At 37.1% G+C, this 22274-nt stretch overlaps 1 protein-coding gene across 1 annotated transcript in view; it reads left to right on the forward strand.

The window, feature by feature from the left end:
- SATB2 (SATB homeobox 2) overlaps positions 1 to 22274 on the forward strand; it is a 202570-nt gene that overhangs the window by 99043 nt on the left and 81253 nt on the right. The gene's annotated exons all lie outside the window — the stretch shown is intronic.

Below are 22274 nucleotides of genomic sequence, written 5' to 3' on the forward strand. Positions count from 1 at the left end.
GTAGTTCTACTAGCAGTCATATATTATATATGGAATTATATCTGGTACTGAATATACCGTTCTCTTATCATAAATATAATAAATGGCATACTATTTAGGCCATCCAGCCCTTTGCAATCATTTTTGGCCTTTGCAAATTTGTCAATGTTGGAAAAATTCTATTCTTCTCACCCCAATTCAAAGGCTGCTGCTGCTGCTAAGTCACTTCAGTCGTGTCCGACTCTGTGTGACCCCAGAGACGGAAGCCCACCAAGCTCCCCCATCCCTGGAATTCTCCAGGCAAGAACACTGGAGTGGGTTGCCATTTCCTTCTCCAATGTGTGAAAGTGAAAAGCGAAAGTGAAGTCGCTCAGTCTTGTCCGACCCTTAGCGACCCCATGGACTGCAGCCTACCAGGCTTCTCCATCCATGGGATTTTCCAGGCAAGAGTACTGGAGTGGCTTGCCATTGCCTTCTCCGATTCAAAGGCTAATCAATTCAAATGCTGCCAGTCCCTGAGGAAATTGGGGGAATTTGGGGGAACAGAACAGATTGGTGTTTGAGGGTCCTTCTAGTCCATATTTTGCGTGATTATGACATCATCCATTGTGCTTTATTTGGGTATTCAGAGCCTTGCTAGTGGTTTACTGCCCTGTGGAGAGGGTTAAATGACAATTTATGGTGGACAGGTAAAAGTAAAGGAAGAATTTGTTTGTTTTTATTACCCTGCAAGTTTTCTCTAGGGAAACAGTATCAAAGTAATGCCTCTTGGCTGTTTTTGGGAGTTTGTTTACAAGGTTACCTTTTGAAGAAATGAACTTTATTTGCATTGGTGGCACATTTCTGATTTCAAAGGAATGAGAGCATTTTATGCTGAATATATAATTTGTAAGGAAAGTCAAGAGGTTGAACTACCCAGTAGAAATTAAGTTCACTGAAAATTCAATTAAGATTCATTCCTTTTCAACATATTCTAAAATTCTTTAGACTTTCTAGTTTCTGGTTAGCGGACTTGCTTTAGAATGTTACTAATATTAACTCTTGTACAGGATAAGATGAATAACTCCTCATTCTAAGACATGATTGTGTAGTTCGGAAGTGTTTCTTTTCTGTAAGTGTTGTCTCCAAGTTTTTCCTTTAAAATCAGGTTGTTAAAGTGTTTGAACAATATCCTCTTTGGCTAAAAAATCAAAAGAATCATACCGCTTCAAGGTCATTTGTTAGATCTCATTTACTTGCTATTATAAGAGAAAGGAAGAGAATGTACGTACTCTTTTAATAGTCTGGAGTATAATTCTAAATTCAGAAAGACTGGAAATTTCACTGTAGTGTTCTCAGAATTGCCACTGCAGAATCTGTGTGTGTGTGCGTGTGTGTGTGTGGTATGTGTGTATGTCTGTTCACATACACATTAACACTTAAGTCTTCTACTTTTCTCCTTTCTTTCTTAGAGATTCAGTTCTTCAAGCTCCATTTTTTCCTTCCAGATAGTAAATGCACAGTTAATTCTTTAAGTGCCATAAAAGCAGACTGAGACCTTGATTTCAGGAGGTCAAGGATCCACACCTGGAGAGGCGGCCAGACACTATGTACACATACTATTCAAAGAGATGGCGCTAGTCATTGCTGTTGAAAAGTGTGTGTGTGCATGTGTGTGTGTCAGTAGGAGGAGTAAAGGGAAGGTTAAGGTATGTGTGAAGTAAACACAAGCTGCCGTAAAACAGTTCAAGTGGTGTTGATTCATCAACCAAGGGAGTGGGAGGAAAAACAAAGAATTCATGACAGGTAGGATGGTGTGCAGAAAATAAACACTCCAGAGAAGTGCATTTTATTAACCTTCAACCTTCAGAGAAAAGGAAGTGTTGGACCTATACAAAAACATTTTCACTGATAGAAGCTTTATGCTATGAATAGATGTCACTGTGGGGGTTCCTATCTAGTAGAATCCATTACTCATGAGAAAGCAGTGATTTTGTTTGTGACATTTCTATTTGTGTCCATCCATTTTCAAAATGAAAAAACAAAACAAACAAAAAAAACACCTGGAATTTCAAGCCTGGAAATAAAGTAGCAAAACCAGAATTCTAGCTGAGACTCTTCCTGTGCGCTTAGTAGCTCAGTCATGTCTGACTCTTTTGTGACCCCATGGACTGTAGCCCGCCATGCTCCTCTGTCCATGGAGATTCTCCAGGCAAGAATACTGGAGTGGTTTGCCATGCCCTCCTCTTCCTCAGAATCCAGAAATCAGTGTTCTCTGTCTTTTATTGTCTCCCCACCCCTACCTTGTTTCCATCCCATAATTACCAGCTTACATGTATCATTGCTGATACTCAGTGTAGAAGAAAATCTGAAGCTAACTTACTGATGGCTCAAACTAAATGCACTCTACATTGTTAAATATGTTTCCTATTATCTTCTAATGTCTGTTTTAATAAAACAGTGGGAACTAAATGGTTGCTTCTTAATCAAAACCATGATTTCCTAAACATAAGCTATGTGATTCTGTTACAAATTGCCACATATAGATCTTGTAGGTCAAAAATTTTTTTTCTTCTCATAGAAGTAAATAAACAGTAAAATAATTATATACTTTGAAAGATCAAAGTAAATATGACTAAAACCTGGCAAAAATAAAAGTCTACTGAAAGGATTTGAAAAAAAAAAGATCAGATTCCAAATTCTATAGTTAATGCTTAAATAAATATGAGAAAAGTGAATAATCAATAATTTGATATCATTAAAAACAGATGTGAAGACTATATACAAATAGAATTGTCTAAATTTTGAAGTAAACATTTTAATGTGCATTTTTTGAATTTGTTGTTATTATAGCTAAACGTTTACACTTACTCTTTAAAACGTCCTAAGTTGGTTTGGCTTAGCATGTTAACTTTATTTTCCTCAGTGATCATAGCAAAGCACATTCTGTTTACCTTTTTCCTTTAATTTCAAAGACAATCATAGTTGACACAGACATATTTGAGTTAACATTAGTGTTAATTTAGGATAGATGGGGAGACAGTTTGTATACTATGGTTTTAAAGATCAGAACTATGAACCTACTTCCCAGGAGTTTTTGATATTGAAGAAAATGAAGTGGGTGAATGGCATAGTTGGTTGGTTTAGATGGCATTTTTTTATTGCTGTTCATCTCATACTATAATTGCTTCTGGCCTAGTTTCTACAATGTAGAGCTCATATAAACTCCCAGGTTTAAGGGAAAAAAAAGTATACTATGAGGAAAATCAAAGCAAAACAAAAAGAGCAATATTAACAGTTGTTTATGTAGGAATCTTAGTGTTGGACACAAGATTAATCCACAGGGACCTAGAAGCATTCATGCTATTAATTATTTTCAAGAATTTTAGGGGTTGTATGAGATTTACGTATGAATTTTTCTTTCATGAGTGCTACACATTTTATTAAAACACTTAACTTTTTAACCTAAGTCATCTTATGTATTAAATCTATTTAGGCATAAACTTGCCCCATCATTCTTGTGAAGCTAAGTGGCAATTATGTGCAATACTATTAGAAATTATGTTATTCTGGCAATCTGTGTTCACAGGGGAGCTTATAAGAATAAGAAAGTACGTTAACAAAGAATGGATGATATATTTTAAATATTCCCTAATTAAAAACTAATAAGTTAAAAGAAAATAACTTTATATTTAAAATGTTTTCCATCTGGCACCAAAAGCAAAGTGAACTATCGTTTTTGGTCAGGTCAATCTCAAGTATTTAATAATATGTCACTAGAATTAAGGGGTCATTGAAAGTTTACACAAATCTAGTGGATCTCACAAAATTGTTTGTGTCATAAAATAATACCACTAGAATGAGCAGACCTAACCAAACCCCATACTTTGGCCAGAAAGCAAAATTATCCCCATCACTTTCCTTTTCTCAATCATTGCTCAAGAACCTCTGATTGCTAGTTGTCTTAATTTTATTTGTTTATTTGAGCTTATTTTGCAAAATATTAAAAAGCTGGGAGAAATGAGGATTTTTAAAAACCAGTGTTACTTCCTCAAGGCTGGTTTATTCTAGTAATCAGTATTTTATCTGACCCTGTCTGATCTAGTCTTGCAAGATCAAACGTCCAGGCCAGCAAGCAGACAGTAAACAAAGCCCGTGAAGGGTTTCAGTAAACACAAAGATTAGATGTTGAATGAAAATTAAACTCCTTGAACTAGTCCTCTGTACTAAAGTGGTTAAGTGGGTTGTGATTAAAAGAAATAAGTAATTATGATCATTATAGCTGAAATGATATAATGTTACCACATTTAAAGCACCTCTTGTACCCAAAAATGATTGTGTCATTTACAAAGTGGCGCCTCGAAGTTGAATAGAGAAATGAGTGTCCTCTGACCTGGTTCCACAAGGCAGTCCTTGCTTAGCCTTGGTGGTCAGGACAATGCCTTTAATCAACTGCCGGTACTTCTCCCTCTGCTGTTGTTTAGCTCTGATGAGGTCAAAGTAACTTAACTTTCGTCTACCTAATTCTTCTGAGTCATGAAAGAAATTTGCTTTCAGTTTTGAATTTGAATTAAGGTGTTTGGCAAGGAAGTTTGTCTGCCCTCTGCCTATAGTGTACCTTGCGTAAAATAATGACAACATCAAATCCTTGAATTTTATGTGAATGTTAGATTCATTAAAATAGAAGCATCACTTCCGCAAATAAGCACTTTCCATCTTACTAGTTTTCCAACATTTGAAAGAGCCTTGTACATTTACACTGGTAATCACTGATGTGCATTCATTTATCACCTTACCCTTGCTGACCTTCGGATCAGGAGCTTATTGGTAGTATCACTAAGTGGAAGAAGGGCATGTGGGAAATGCCATGGATCCTAACCTCAGATGTGGACTCATTTCTTAACTGGATTTTAAGAAGCTTATTCTAGCTGTACTGGTAACTGTTTCTTTAGCCCAGAAGTATTTATTCATAAATGTTTAAAGAACAAAAACAATCATTTGTCAACAATGTGGTTTGTAGATGAAACAAACTTGCTATCTTCTCATACTACTTATAAGCCATTTGGGTAGTAGCCACCACTGATGGCTCAGACGGTAAAGAATCCTGTTTCAATGTGGGAGACCTGGGTTTGATCCCTGGTTTGGGAAGATCTCCTGGAGGAGCGCATGGCAACCCACTCCAGTATTCTTGCCTGGAGAATTCTGTGGACAGGGGAGTCCATGGGGTTGCAAAGAGTTGGACACGACTGAGTAACTAAGCATAAGTACAGCATAAGCCATTTAAAAACTTGAGTTAAAAAAGAATGGAAAGGCAAAAAGGACCTACTTTTCTAATCTCTTCATTTTTTCACCCATGCATCTATCCATTACAGTTTGAAAGAATTATAAGACATGGTTTCTGGTTTTAAAAAGCTTATATTCTCTATGAAATAATTAATAACATAATATCTTTTATTATCATTCAGAAAGCAGTCATCTACATGGCAGAATTTTAGGTAGGGATCATTATATAGTCCTCCTTTGCAAGAAAGTTAAAGTCACAATTAGATGATTAATTTTGATTAAATGTTTAGTGAATGTCTCTAATATAGCCCGTATTCAGTGCTAGAAGCAGAGAGACATTCAGAATTGTGTTGCCTCATCCTAGCAGGGAGGAGACCTTATAAGTGTATCTGGCAAATATATATCAGTGATATAAACTAGTGCAGTGGTAACACAGAAGAAGGTCTATAAATTATATCTGCTGGGTGTCAGGTTTGGTTGGGAGTAAGGGATAATTAAAAAAGAAGTAGCACATGAGTTAAACCTTAGGACAAACAGAGCTTTTCTCCGAGAGGACAAGGAGAAGGAAGAACCTTTCAGGAAGCTGCAAGTTCATCAGTGTAAGTGCAGAGGTGCAGAAGAGCATAATATTTAGGGAATTTCGGGTGGTTGTCCAGTGTGTCTGTCATGATACTGTGAATATAACATGCCCAGAATGGCTAAGATTTTTGCTTGGTGAAAAGGAAAGGATAGAGCATGGCTGAATGTGGGACCGACAGTGGCACCAAACATTGGTGAAAGAGCAAAAATGTTTGGGACTTGGCTGTGAGAAGTTTTTGTGTTATAGTAATGCAAAATAAAGTTGGAAAGCTAGTGAACACATCTTAGGGCGCTCTGAAAAGCCCAGTTGAGACATTCTGAGAATCATTGAAAGTTTTTCAGCAATGAAGTGAAATAATGATAATGACAGTTTAAAAAAAATCTCCTGGAAGCCATCTGAAACCATTGTGTGGATGTGAGTGTGTATGGCAGGAGGGGAGGCAAATGAGAGGAGGAGGGGTGGTGTGCATACTCTGGAGAATACAGGCAAGCGAGAATCTACTTCAGTAATTCATGGAAGTGAAGACGGTGAGGGAGGTGGGGCTTTGGCTTTGGTGGCAGGAATGGGAAAGAGAGAGGTGACTGATGCAATATATGAGTGGGAAGAGAAAGGAAAATCAAAGTAGAGTCCAAGGTTTTGAGCTTAAGTGACTCTTGGATGGTTTTGACAGAAACGTAATGATAAACTGAGAGGAAGTTGCTGGTGCTTCAGAGAGTTGGTGAGAAATACCCACTGGGCTGTTCAAGGTGCGGACAAGCTTACCAAAAGACAGGACTAGAGAATAGATTCTGTAGCCAACTTTTTGGATAAAATAGTTACAATGATACCAAAGGAGGATTCTCTGAAGGAGAAAGTTAGAGCAAGCAGGGATTGGAAGCTTTGAGGCATAAAAGGGCCAGGGGTTAGAAGACATGATTAGAGAGAAAGTGAGGTTTCATGGAAGTCAAGGGAAGATGGGTTACCAGTGGAGAAACGTTGTCAAGGGGGACAGGGGCAAGAGAAGGAGAAGAGGAGATTGGAAGCCCTTGTTGTTTAGTCACTTAGTTGTGTCCAACTCTTTTGTGACGGCCATGGACTGTAGCCCTCCAGGCTTCTCTGTCCATGGCATTCTGCAGGTAAGAGTACTGGAATGAGTTGCCATTTTTTTCTCCAGGAGATCTTTTCAACACAGGGATTGAATTTATGTCTCTTGCATCTCCTGCATTGGCAGGTAGATTCTTTACCATTGAGCTACCTAGGAAGCCCCTGGAGCTGTTAGCTTTGGCAAAAAAGGGACCATAATAACCTTGGAGGAAGCTATTTCCTTGTCATGTGAAAACATAGAGAAGTTTTATACATCAGAGATGGAAGGTTATAAGGAAGTGAGGGCGCAGATAGTGACTGAGTGATGAAAGGGTGTAAGAGCAGCTAACTGCAACATCAGGCCTGAGGGCGGCACATACTTGCACCCCCTCCCTGGTGCTCAGGAGAAAGGATGGAGCCAGAGGAGGCCGCTGTGTCCTGACTGTCTAGCAGTGAGGGAGAGAATGGTTGGGATGGGGCTAGGTGGGCAACTCTGAAATAGGCTCTGCACCAAATATGTTTGGGAAACAGAGGAACAAGGAGTTGAGTTGGGATGATGTGGTTAAAGGTTGTGCTTCTGGTCTCTTTAGTTCTTAGCTTTTCCTTTCACAAACTTTAGATTTTTCATAGTTTCAGATTTCCATTAGTCTTGCCAAGAAACAAAAGCTAAAACAAAGATAGATCTGATGGTTCCTGATGAAGATACCACAGAGTTGTGAAATGAGAGCTATTGTGTGCCGACTAGCAAATATCCAGATTTAAAGTCTGTTATGAGTGTGGTGACATCCTCTTATTTTGGGGAAACCAGTAGGTTGAAGTCAAAATTCTCTTGGTCTCTTGACTGATTAAATGAAAATTATTATTTGTGTTTCCTCAGATGATTTACAGAGTTAAAACAGAAAAGCACTTAGATTTGCAAGGTGCTTGAAGCTCTTCAATAGAGAATGCTAGGACCACCAACTGTCTATGGTAGATAGTTGTTTAACTCACTGTTTGTCTGACTGGTTCTTACCCTGTGCAAGAATTTGAGATTATCTGACCTTGAACTTCTGAACTCCTGTAGGAATGGACATAAATCTAGAATCATCTGGAGTACAAGTCAGGCTATGAGTTCTAACATTTGTCCTTTCAAGCTGTCACCTTCTAAGTTCCATGTTAGTAGTAAGTCCGATTCTTGAATAGTCTCCCTATTAGACCAAAAATTCCGTGACAGAACATCTGTAGGACTCATCCATTTTGTTACCTTCTCCAAGCCATGTGAACATAGGACTTTGAATACTGTAGATACTTAATAAATATTAATAGAATTTAATTTAATATAGATGAATTTATTTGAACATAAACACTTAGAACAGTTTTATTTTTGCACATGTTATATTGTGACTAATCTTATTTGCTATTGGGATGTCTCAATTGAGAGAAAAAAGAAAATTTTTCTTGTTTAATTCATATTACAAATATCCTTAGCAAATTAGTTATCAGTTAAACTGATTCTCTTTTTCTGTTAGTTACTTTTTGAGTTAAAGATTTAACAACTGTTAATTAATTCCACTGAAAGAGACAGTAACACCTTTATTAAATAAAAATTAGAGACCATTTATGTAGCCTAAGAAAAACATCCCTTGGAGGTATTTCTAGCTAATTTATTGAATAGTTTACTAAAAATAACAGCCCCAAACATGTTAGTCCTATGAAATCAAAGAGAATGGCCAGTGGAAAAGAATGAATTATGGGTTGATAGTTTCTTTGATTAACATTTCCTTAATAGGTTAAAGTAAAGAATTAATCCACATAGAATACTCCTGAACAATACTGTTGAGTTTCTAAAATGGGATTTTTTTTTTATCATGTGTCAATTTACCCCTGAAATTATGGTTTCAGATTAAAACAAAGAGTGAAAATCAACATATCATTAGATATAGGTAACTTTAACCTATTCAGAAAGCTGTAGGAATGTTTGAAATGACCAGTATTATCAAACTATGATGAAGCATCATTTGACACCAAAAAGGACAATAGTGTTCTGATGCAGTAAAGGTGGACAATGCTCACTTTTTCCATGGAACATAATGGGTCCTATATGACCTTTTATTGTCAAAACACAAAGGTGTTCAGATTCAAGTTGGTTTATGGTAGATTTATATTTTTTGTGGATCTTAGGATGATGGAAAAAGGAAGTTGATAATAAGGGGAAAATATACCTAAGAAAACCAATCATTTGGGGTATTATCACAATGCCGGCTGGTACACTTTGCTTATGGGCTGGAAGCGTTTTCCTTCCAAGCCTTGTTTTATTAGGAGTTAACAAGTTGGCTCTGAATATCTTGCTCTAGGCAGAGACTTTGCAAGCGAATTCTCAATCCAGAGACAGATTCTCTTTAACAAATTTAGAGGGAAAAAAAAATCTTTAGGTTTCATAGTCCTAAAAGACTTAGCTTTTTTTTTTTTTTTCTGCCCTTCAGCCCTTTCAGACTCCTAATATTTTCTTTAATTATATTTAGTGAACTCTTCTGGTTATAGTTTTGTTTTTAATTTCCAGTGGTGTGGGATTTATATCTGGTATATATGGAATATTGGCTTTAGCTCTTGAAATTGTATATATGTTTGTGTTAACAAAAAAGCAGTTTTTATATAACAAATTGACTTTGGACCTACGGTTATTGACTAAGACAGAATAAATCAGAAGTATTTTCAGTGATTGGTCATGTTCTGTATTGGCAGACATGATGCTGTTCTGCTTTGTCAGGAAAATTAGTGTTATGTTTACATTTAAAAAAATTAACTCAGTGAAAGACTTTGGGTGGACAGTAGGGCTTATTAATGTTGATGTGTAGCCCAGTTCAGAGAGAGCAGTCTAAATAAATATCAGGCTGAATCAGATGTAATTGCCATTTACATAGGTTAAAATTGTATGTCACCAGTTTCGTATAGTAGTTCATTCATGTGAATTTATTGTGATTTCCGGAGATTCTCAAGTTATTACCATGTTATATGAGTGTGCATACCCCATTTTATTTTTTGTTTCAAATGACTATTTCATATTTACAGAGCTTAAAAAGAGTACTTGCAAAAGCTCTCAGTTGTGTGATTCATGTGTTATCAGTCAGGAGGGAATCCATGCTGATGGCACTCACTTGGGGATAAAGCTTGTTGGCAGCAACAAAAGTAAAAGAATGGGAGGATTCATGAAAATAAATGGAGTGAGTGGAGATTTATATTACAGATGACTAGAATGAATGGCTAATAACAACAAAACAGGGATTAAAGGAGCTATGTTTTATCATCAAATAGAAATGCATCTTATATCATAGGCAGTTGCTACAAGTCCATCTCTGTGTACCAAGCTGTTAAACTGTCTGAAGCAAGTCTATAGATAGAGCTCTTTCAAGCTAGTATTATTCAGTACTATATCTGTATCGGCTGTCATTGTAACTGGTACATGTTGTTTGTCGTTAAGTCATGTCTGACTCTGTGACATGCCAGACCTCCTGTCCCTCACCAGCTCCTGGAGTTCCCCCAAGTTCATGTCCATTGAATTGGTGATGCTATCCAACCATCTTATCCTCTGCTACCCTCTTCGCCTTTTATCTTCAGTCTTTTCCAGCATCAGGGTCTTTTGCAGTGAGTTGGCTGTTCATATCAGGTGGCCAAAATATTGAAGCTTCAGCTTCAGCATTGGTCCCTTCAATGAATATTCAGGGTTTGATTTCCTTTAGGATTGACTGGTTTGATCTCCTTGCTATCCAAGGGACTCTCAAGGACCTGATGCATAAATAAGTACAAAGTAGTTGATGAATTTATCCTATGAATTAAAACAATTAAAAAGCAAATGTGAATAATCCTATTTTAGTGATTAGCTCATGCAGTTAGGAAAAATCAGTAATTTCCTCACCGTTCAGAACTGACTGGCTTCTGCAGTCTGTCACATCAGGAAGGTTTACAGAGTACAGAGTGTAGGCCGCAGGGAAAGCCCCTACCATTCAGATATCTCAGCCACTCATCATGTCACATCTGCATGTATGGACCATGCGCACCTGCACCCACATGTGCAAACAGAAAGCAGGACTTGTCTGTGGGAAAGTTGATAAGTCCTGACTCAAACCCTAAAATGAATAACAGCCACATGCCCCAAGTTGGGCAGTTTAGCATAAGCAGTGGGACAAGGCTTTAAGGTCCTAAAGACATTGGTTTGAGTTCTGTTACTTGCTTTATTTAATAAATTTATGACATTTTTTTCTTTTTTTTTCCTGAGCTTCAACTTCTTCAATAACGTGGCATAATAATATCTATGTGATATAATTTTTATGTGGGGATTAAATGACAGTGTTGTGTTAAGGGTTAGCTCAGTACCTCAACTACTATATAAATGGTAGAAGGCTTGAAGTTATCTGCAATACACTAAGAATAAAAATATTTTTCTCTAAAGGAAATACAACAAAAGTACTTGTGAAGCATTTAGTCCCTGAGAACTTCACTTTGAGTTATGCAGAAAAAAAGAAACAACTAACAAACAAACATTAGTTTTCACTGGCCCTGTGATTTGTTTATTATGCTTATAAGACCAAAGCCAGTAGCCCTAATCATTTTAATTTTTCCTAAATATTTGTCTACATTTGGACTACTATTTGACCTTGAACAAATTATCTAACTTCTCTGGTATTAGAAAGGATCATTATCCTTAATATCAGGATCCAAGTGGGGGTTAGGATTGAGGGAGCAAGGATCTTGGGGTGGAAGTTTGGAAATCCACAGCAGTGGTATGCTCAAGAATATCTTTTCCCTATGCTCAAGATGTGAGTATCCATTCCAAACTAGTGATTTGATTGGCAACTTTTCTACTAAGAGTGCCACATGGTCAGCCTTTGTCTTACCTTGTAGAATTGCTTCTAGAGTACTTTCTGAGGCTGAAGGAGTCACAGAGAAATGAATTATTCTTCAGTCCCCCCACCCAAATTTTTATTTGGCTGTACTCTTCCATCCAGGGTTTCCAGGATTTGTTCTGGTGAATACTTAGAGTGTTAGCTTATTATGGAATCCATTAACACTCATTCTTGCTAATCTGTTTACATTTGCATAAGCATCTTAATGGTTTAAGGAAAAATCCATAGGCCAGAAATTTCTCAGTGCAAAGCCTTTTACCCAATTCATTGCTTTCTATTCATTATAACTATGGACAAAGCCCTAGGGCTTCTTTCTCAAAGGCAATTTTGTTAAGGTTTGCATTGAAATACTTAGTTCATGTTTCTGGAAAAAATTATCAGTCTTTTAAGCAGTGTTGACAGATAAACTTGCAAGAGCAATACTACAACTGCTGTTATTACCAGTGTATAAACTACTAAACTACTATTATTCGTGTTGCATTGGTGAGTTTCACAAAGAGAGATATCTTGAGTTAAGTCTTAATTTTTGCCAAGGAGTCAAAAACAGAAGCAAATATTGCAAGGGAATTGCTTTGAAAATCCTAGCAACAATACTCTTTAATATGCTATTAGGTGAGTAACCTGGAAGGTTGCTTTAAAACCAGTTTACAGGTAATCTTTCTTATTTTGCAGATCATCCCCAAATCCCCCAGCTAGTTAGAATTTAGGCTTTAAGAATCCCAGTTTGCTCTTCTTTGCACCTATCCTGTGCCATCTTGCTTTGATTAGCAGATAACTCTATGTATATGGCTTCACCTTTTGCTCATAAATCCTCTTCAGAAAGTGTACTTTGGGGCATAAAGTTACTTGAGTATATTTGGAGTACTGAAATTTTTCTGGGTTTACTTTTTATAGCATCTATAGCAGATAGAAGTAACAAAAACAATGAAATCTAACAGAGAAGCAATAGGCTGAAGAAAAAAAAAAGGCTATTGTGTGTGTTTGTGTGTTTCTTTTGCATGCATGCTCTTGCTCAGTTGTGTCATGTCAGCTTCTTTGCCACCCTTTGGATTGTAGCCTGCCAGGGTTCTCATCCATGGGATTTTTCAGGCAGGAATACTGAATGGGTTGCCATTTCCTCCTCCAGGGGATCTTCCAGACCCAGGGATCAAACCCACATCTCCTGCATCTCCTGCATTGCAGGCGAATTCTTTACTGCTGAGTCATCCAGGAAGCCCCTATGTTTCTTTTAGTTCTCTCTGTGTGTAAAACAACAAAGATTTACTGTATAGTACAGGGAACTATATTCAACATCATGTAATTAACTATAATGGAAAATAATTGGAAAAATAATATAGGTATATACACATGTATGTATAAGTGAATCACTTTGTTGTATGTTTGAAACCAGGACAATATTGTAAATCAACTATTCTTCAGTTGGGGCTTCCCTGGTGGCTCAGATGGTGAAGAGTGTGCCTGCAATGCTGGAAAGCCGGGTTCGGTCATTGGGTTGGAAAGATCCCCTGAAGAAGGAAATGGCATCCCACTCCAGTGTTCTTGTCTGGAAAATCCCATGGACAGAGAAGCCTGGTGGGCTATAGTCCATGGGGTCACAAAGACTCAGACATGACTGAATGACTATCACTTTCATTCTTGAATTAAAAAAAAAAATACTGTAGGAGCCTTTTCTTCTTTTCTATGATTAATGTGAATGTAACTTGTATATATTTAAAGAATGTTTTATTCCTTAAGTTTTCTTTCCATTTTTTATTTATAGTAATTTTTTAAACTTCAAGCTATATTTATATAGTATTCCTATAAATTTAATTTCCAGAGTTGTGAGGTTGTCATTTTATTTCCCATCTATTCTGCTGTCTCCTAATTTGAAAGTCAAGATATGAACTATTAAGCCTCATTTGGAGAAGCTAAATCTAACACATCCCTGCTTGTGCTATGAAGCATATGATTCTAAATTGACAATGAATTCTTTTAAGCTGTAGGGATTTGTTTTAAAAAGCAATATGATGTAACATGCCATTGTTACTTAAACCAAAGGAAAGGTTGCAATTCTTCAGATGACCCTTGGGAAACAGCAGACACTGGTCAGAATGTCCTAATCAGGTCAGAATGGTCAGAATGTCCTAATTTTGAAATGGCAAAGCTAATCTGTTAATCATAATTATATAGACATTTTCTGAAATGTACAGTAACATTTAAACAAAGACCTTTCATGTAGATACTAATCATCTAAAATTTACCCTTACAATTCTAAGATAATGATATTTTCCCTACAGTAAAACTAAGATCCAGAGAAATCTCCAACTTGCTCAAAAGGAGGTCTCAGAGCTAGTAAGAATTAGAATGTAGATTTGAGTGCAGTATTCCAATATCAGGTCCAATTAATGCTTCTTCAGTATAATATGATCATCAACAAAAACTAAAGATACATCATAGAGAATAAAATTCAAAATGTTTTGATACATTTATAATACAGTGAAGGCTTTTCTGGTGGTTCAGACTGTAAAGAATCTGCCTACAATGCAGGAGACCTGGGTTTGATCCCTGGATCGAGAAGATCCTCTGGAGAAGGGAATGGTTACCCACTTCAGTATTCTTGTCTGGAGAATTCCGTGGACAGAGGAGCCTGGCGGGCTATAGTCCACAGGGTCGCAAAGAGTCAGACACAATTAATACTTACCACTTAACTAACTTTAATAATATAGTGAAAGTTCAGTAAGATTGAATCCTTAATGTCATTAGAGAGATGGCTGGATGGCATCACCGACTCGATGGACATGAATTTGAGTAAACTCCTGGAGTTGGTGATGGACAGGGAGGCCTGGTGTGCTGTGATTCATGGGGTTGCAAAGAGTCGGACATGACTGAGCAACTGAACTGAACTGAACTGAATAGTAATAATAAATACTGCATACTGCCAGATACTGTTCTAAGTGTTGACATATATTAACTCATTTAATCTGCACAATAATCCTTCAAGGTAGGCATAATTTTTAACCCACATTAAATGTCCTAAGGCACTGCTGCTGCTGCTGCTGCTGCTAAGTCGCTTCAGTCGTGTCCGACTCTGTGTGACCCCATAGATGGCAGCCGACCAGGCTCCCCCGTCCCTGGGATTCTCCAGGCAAGAACACTGGAGTGGGTTGCCATTTCCTTCTCCAATGTGTGAAAAGTGAAAGTGAAGTCACTCAGTTGTGTCCGACTAGTAGTGACCCCATGGACTACAGCCTACCAGGCTCCTCTGTCCATGTGATTTTCTAGGCAAGAGTACTGGAGTGGCTTGCCATTGCCTTCTCTGCCTAAGGCACAAGGAAGTTAAGTAACCTACCCATGGTCATATATCTACCAAATGGGCAAGCTGAGATTTAAACCCTAGCAGTCTGGCTTAGAAATCTCTGCTGTTAACTTTTATGCCATACATCTTTCCCAGTAGCTGAAAACATATTTACCCAAAACTGCAATAAAGACATTATAATAAAAAATTAAGTGCCAGATAGAAATATGACAAGATTTACATATAGACATATATTTTTTGAGCATTGAAAATGTTTCTGCAACCTTCTAAAATATGTATGTATATGTCAAGGATTTGTGATTCTTAAATACTTGACTTCCTGGAGGTACTGTGAAATTGCATGAAATAAAATGAGAACCAAATATCTTTTCATTGTACTGCAGATAAATCCCTGGGGAGGAGTGCAACTTTCTTGACTGTGAATAACCTGTCATAGCCAGCAGTCTTGGGCATTGAATAGCTAATGTTCACAGGGTGCTCTTGGTTAGAACATTTAATTGGAGTTGTATGCAACCCCAGAAGCTCAGAGGATGGTTAGATAGTAGTTCACAGTCTTTGTTATTTTCACTGAGTCCCATGAAGTTCAAAGGAATTAGCAAGATCCTCCAGGAACTGTGAGTTTCTCAGAAACTTGAACAGACCCCAGATCTGAACTACCCACCTGCAAGGCCCGAGGACTGGAACCCTTCTCCAGAGGTTAAAATAGCTACAGAAAGCTGCTCTGCTACTAAACATAGCAGCGTTTCAGCCCCACTTGCCACTTGCTGGGGACTTGTACTTTAAGCTGGGGACATCATTCCTTCCCAGGCACTTCCCATTCCACAAATTACCTTTAGGGACTTTGGCAACAGTAGAATCAAATTCACTGTGAATTAAATTGCAGCTCTGATGTAAAACTCTGGAAGCAGTTGTATTTTTAATGTCTCTTTAATAAGTAAGCATTTTGGCTTTATTGAGGATATGTTCTGAGTGTGAGCACTGCTTTTGTTATGAGAGTCAGCATTCCATTTTATTCTTCATGTTTTTTAGGATTTCTGATCCATGGCTAAGTATTATAGAGATAAGATGAGCCCTTAGAACCAGGGCTTACCTTTGGTCTTGGTTTAATTTAAGACAGACTTAACCTGATATTTTCTTTCAGAGTGAAAAAGCAAAATATAAAATCAGGCACTGCTGTTAGGTCTACATTTTAGTCACTATGATTATTTTCAAATAATTTTAAAGGAAAAGGGGAATAAGAGAGGGAAGGAGGAAGAGAGGAATGAAAGGAAGGAAGGTCAGAAAGAAGAAAGAAAAGAAGTAATGAATGTTCAAGCTTACTTTTCAGGTTGAGTCTGGTACATTGTGATGCTCCTCTGACTTTTTTTCTTTCAAATATTTCACCTGCTGTGACATAAGAGGCTAAAATATTATTCTGATATTATTTGTATAACAGTGGCAGCATAAGAAAGTGTTTTTCAGATTTGACAAAATCTGTGCAAACCACTCCTGAAACCATGAACTACCTTGGTCAGTAAAAATGAAGCCTGTTGGCGATCATTTGGTTTTCAGGCAATTTTTAAGTTGGGATGATGATTTTTTTCTTTATTATCTGAAGTAAAGAATTTGACTTTTATTGATAGAGCTGTCAAGGCCTGGGAAATGTTGATGAAGCTTCATTCCTTGACCAAACTTAAGACAAGCTCTTGAACCTTTTCCTAGGCCCATCTGTGCACTTCCTTGTAGAATCCAGTTTTATGAGAACCCTGCTAAGTCAGTTTAACCAGAACCCGCTTGATGTCTGATCAGCCTTCATATCTCATTCTTATCGGGTTCCTCATCCTCTGACATCCCCTAGGTGATGTCTGATCACCCTGGCCTGTCTTCAGCAAAGAATCCTGTTAGGTCAGTTTAGCCAGAATCCCTCTTACTCATTATGTTTCCTTTTGGTTATTTTCCACCTTTGACCCCCGATCTGTTCCTTGGCTGTAAATTCCCACTTTCTCATGCTGTTTTTGGAATTGGGCCCAGTCTCTTTCCCTGACTGTAATATCGCATTGCACTGGCCCCTATACCTGTTGTGATGCTCCTGGATAAGGTCTGCCTTAACATCTTTAACAACATAGGGGGTATCTTTATTCTCATAGGTAAAATTTTAACACTGGTAACCTGTGTATCGGAGAAGGCAATGGCAACCCACTCCGGTACTCTTGCCTGGAAAATCCCATGGACGGAGGAGCCTGGTAGGCTGCAGTCAATGGGGTCGCAAAGAGTCGGACAAGATTGAGCGACTTCACTTTCACTTTTCACTTTCATGCATTGGAGAAGGAAATGGCAGCCCACTCCAGTGTTCTTACCTGGAGAATTTCAGGGACTGGGGAGCCTGGTAGGCTGCTGTCTATGGGGTCACAAAGAGTCGGACACGACTGAAGCGACTTAGCAACAGCAACCTGTGTATGGGCAGGACCTAGTTTTCAGAAATGTTTTGTTTGGCTTTTCTTGTGTTTTGAAAATGGAGTTATTTGCCAGTACCTAAATTTAGGAGCTATCTTGCAAAAATCCAGATTTTTTAAAAAAATATTATTTTTGGAAAAACATCTAAAGAAATGACAATATGAGAAAGACAGCTGGCTGAGTCAAGGCAGTGACTACTCTCTTTGGACTGAAAGACTTTCTCTCCTAGTATCTCTGCGGCTGGCTTCTCTGGCTGTTGTACTCTACCTGGCTGCGCAGGCATTTGAATTTGCAATGCCTTCATTATGGTTTACTGATGAGTTAGTACTTGATGGTGTGGCCACATGTCACTAAAGATACTTCCTCAGTCACTGTTCTAAACTATATGAAATTATAAGGATCTGGGAATTCCCCTTTTCATTAGAAAAGGGGAATTATTATGTATAATCTTAAAGGATTCGAAGAACTGACTCATTAGAAAAGACCCTGATGCTGGGAAAGTTTGAAAGCAGGAGGAAAAGGGGATGACAGAGAATGAGATGGTTGGATGGCATCACCGACTCTATGGACATGGATTTGAGTAAGCTCCGGGAGCTGGTGATGGACAGGGAAGCCTGGTGTGCTACAGTCCATGGAGTCTCAAAGAGTCAGACACGACTGAGCGACTGAACTGAACTGAAGGGACCGAATCTTAATGGATTAGGGATTGATATTATTCTGATTCTTATTGCACCAATTTCATAGAGATTTCACAGAGCTCAAGAAAGTAACTCAAATGTAATTAAGTACTGAAAAATGAAAATAGTGACACTTTGGAAAATTAGCTTTTGATCAAAGAATGTTTGCATTAAGAGGATATTTCTTTTTTTTTAGTAGAAAAAGAAATGAATAAAATGTCTACTTCTTAAGTACCTGAAAATATAATTTGCTACTTGAATTTGCCTTTGACTGAAATAAAAAGCAAGCAAACAAAAGTGAATTGAATGTCTGAGGGCAAGTATTCCTGCCTGAAAAGTATGACTACTCTGGAAACTTATTCTTCATTTATTGATGTGGTGTATAACATCGATTAATTTTTGGATATTGAAACATCCTTGCATCCCAGGGATATATCCCACTTGATTGGATTCAGATTGATAGTATTTTGTTAAGGATTTTTGCATCTGTATTCATAGTGATATTTGGCCTATAATCTTTTTTTTTTTTTGTAGTACCTTTGTCTGATTTTGGCATAAGGGTGATGGTGGCCTTGTAAAATGAGTTTGGGAGTTTTCCTTCCTCTGCAATTTATGGAACCTTTTCAGAAGAATGGGTGTTAGCCCTTCTCTAAATGTTTGATAGAATTCACCTGTGAAGCCATCCAGGACTTCTGTTTGTTGGGAGTTTCAGTGCTTGTGATTGGTCTGTTAATGTTGTCTGTTTCTTCCTGATTCAGTCTAGGGATATTGTAACTTTCTTAGAATTTGTCCATTTCTTTCAGGTTGTCCGTTTTATTGGCGTACAGTTCCTTTTGGAAATCTCTTATGATCTTTTATATTTCTGTGGTGTCAGTTGTAAAGTCTCCTTTTTCATGTCTAGTTTTATTCATTTGAGTCCTCTTTCTTTTTCTTGATGAGTCTGCCTAAAGGTTTATCAATTTTGTTTATCTTTTCAAAGGACTGACTTTTAGTTTCATTGATCTTTGCTGTGGTCTTCTTTGTTTCTGTTTCATTTATTTCTGCTCTTATCTTTCTGCTTTTTTTTTTTCTTTCTGCTAACTTTAGGTTTTTTGTTTGTTTGTTTGTTTGTTTTTTCTTTTTCTAGTTGCTTTAGCTGTAAGGTTCGGTTGTTATTTGAGATTTTTCTTGTTTCCTGAGGTAAGATTGTATTGCTCTGCTTTCCTCTTAGAACTGCTTGAGCTGCATTCCATAGGTTTTGGATCATTGTGCTTTCATTTTCATTTGTTTCTAGATACTTAATTTCCTCCTTGATTTCTTCAGTGATTCATTAGTTGTTTAGTAATGTATTATTTAGCCTCTACCTATTTGTGTTTTTTTTTAAATAGTTTTTTTCTTGTAGTTTATTTCTAATCTCATAGCACATGGTCAGAAAAGATGCCTGATACAATTTTAATTTGCTTAAATTTACCAAGGCTTGCTTTGTGGCCCAGAACATGGTTGATCCTGGAGAATGTTCCATGTGCACTTGGGAAAAATGTGTATTCTGTTATTTTTAAATAGAATGCTCTCTAAAAATCAGTTAAGTCCATCTGGTCTAATGTAACATTTAAGGCCTTTGTTTCCTTATTGATTCTTTGTTTGGATGATCTGTCCATTGACAAAAGTGGAGTGTTAAAGTCACCCACTATTATTGTGTTAATTTCTCCTTTTGTGGCTGTTAGCATTTGCCTTATATATTGAGGTGCTACTATGTTTGTTGTGTGTATATTTACAACTGTTATATCTTCTTTTTGGATTGATCTCTTGATCATTGTATAGTGTCCTTCTTTGTCTCTTATAACAGTCTTTATTTTAAAGTCAATTTGTCTGATATGAGCATTGCTACTTTAGCTTTCTTTTGATTTCCCTTTGCACAGAATACCTTCTTCCATACCCTCTTCACGTTTTTTTTTTTTTGTGAGGAACTTACAATAGCAACTTCTGTCTTATGGAAACAGTGTTAGATTACCTTGCTCAAAGGCTCTTAACTATTTGCTTGGTTTGATTTTAAGTGTGTCTTGTTACAACACCTGAAAAATGTTTGCCTTTAGAGGATAAGATTAAAATTATTTGTTTACCTTGAACTTTATGAAGGAAATGTGAATACAAAATATGAGTTACATAGAAAGGATTAAGTTATAAGTTGAAGTCTTAAAGAAGTTTGAAGTAAACTTTTGACTTATTTAGGAGTACATAGGAAAGTTAAGCAATCATTCAGTTTTTTAAAAAATCATGAAAAAATTTTGTATATGTCTGAGTATAAGGTGCTCCCAAGATATGAATGTCTATGTGCTTTACCAGTTAGAAATTTTAAATATACAAAGCCTTTAGACATGTAATAAAATGATCAGGTATCACTTCCTTGTATGTATTTAAAAAATCACGTTATATAAAATATTAATTTAGAAATATTACTGTCTTGATTGATTTTTTTCAGATACTTTACATATGATTTGATTCTAGTGACTTTGTCATCTCTAAATTCCCTGTTTGGAGTCATCTCACCCAGTTTTCCAGCACATACCATTTTTGCCTAAATATTTTGAGATTCAGTACTTTTTCTTTTGAACTTTATTTTGTATTAGGGTATAGTGAGTTAGCAATGTTGTGATAGTTTCAGGCCAACAATGAAGGAACTCTGCCATACATATACACATATCCATTTTCCCCCAAGCCCCTCTCCCATCCAGCTATCACATAACATTGAGTAGAGTGCTATGCAATAGGTCCTTGCTGGTTATCCATTTTAAATATAGCAGTGTATACATGATCATCCCAGACTCCCTAACTCTCCCTTTCCCTGGCAGCTATAAGTTCGTTATCTTAGTATGTGAGACTCAGTAGTGTTTTGATCAATTATGACTCTTATCACTGTAAGCCATGTGCCAATTTACAAGCACTGTTTGCATATTGAAAGGTGCAATTATTTAAAAAATTTGTCTTACAGGTGAATACTTTTCTGCTCTCTAGCCTATAATCACTCAAAGTAGTTTTCTTTAAAGTTATATCAATAGACTTTTGCATAATCATATACAACATTTCCAATTGTAAGAAAAAATTACTAAATCCATGTGGAATTTTTGCTTTATCAGATTTTTGGGGAATTCCCTGGCAGCCCAGTGGTTGGTATTACATGCTCTCATTGCCAGGGCCTGGGTTCAGGCCTGGGGAAATATTAATAGAATAGCACAAGCAGAGTGTCAAAATAAAAACAACAACATATCACAGTTTTTGTTAGATTATATCTGCAAGCATTTAAAGCTGGCAAAGATAGAGGTTGGTTCAGCCTAATGTGTTTTCCCCAAACAAACCTTAGCTTTACATAATAATGTAATATAGAGATTTAGATAAGGATTTGATTTGATATGATGTGACTTTTTTTTTTTTTTTGATGTGAGTCTTTCTTGAGAAATATTCCTGAGGGAAGAAAAGACTGCCTCACGTTTGAACATATGTGATACTTTCCTTTTTCTCCCTTTCAAAGTTATTCCTTAAATCTTTACTAAAGTACAATAAAACAAATAAGAAAAATAACCTGGAGAAAGAATTTTATTTAATCGTAAATCAGTTCACTTCAGTTCAGTCACTTAATCATGCTTCCCTGTCCATCACCAACTCCTGGAGCTTACTCAAATTCATGTCCATTGAGTCGGTGATGCCATCCAACCATCTCATCCTCTATTGTCCCCTTCTCCTCCCACCTTCAATCTTTCCCAGCATCAGGATCTTTTCCAGTGAGTCAGTTCTTGCATCGGGTGGCCAAAGTATTGGAGTTTCAGCTTCAACATCAGTGCTTTAATGAATATTCAGGACTGATTTCCTTTAGAATGGACTGGTTGGATCTCCTTGCTGTCCAAGGGACTCTGAAGGGTCTTCTCCAACACTACAGTTCAAAAGCATCAATTCTTCGGTGTTCAGCTTTCTTTATAATCCAACTCTCACATCCATACATGACTATCGGAAAAACCATAGCTTTGACTAGATGGACCTTTGTTGGCAAAGTAGTGTCTCTGCTTTTTAACATGCCATCTAGGTTGGTCATAGCTTTTCTTCCAAGGAGCAAGCGTCTTTTAATTTCATGGCTT

This window comes from Moschus berezovskii, chromosome 2 (assembly GCF_049115385.1).
Source record: "Moschus berezovskii isolate FMDL1 chromosome 2, NW_MosBer_1.0, whole genome shotgun sequence".
NCBI classification, from domain to species: Eukaryota; Metazoa; Chordata; class Mammalia; order Artiodactyla; family Moschidae; genus Moschus; species Moschus berezovskii.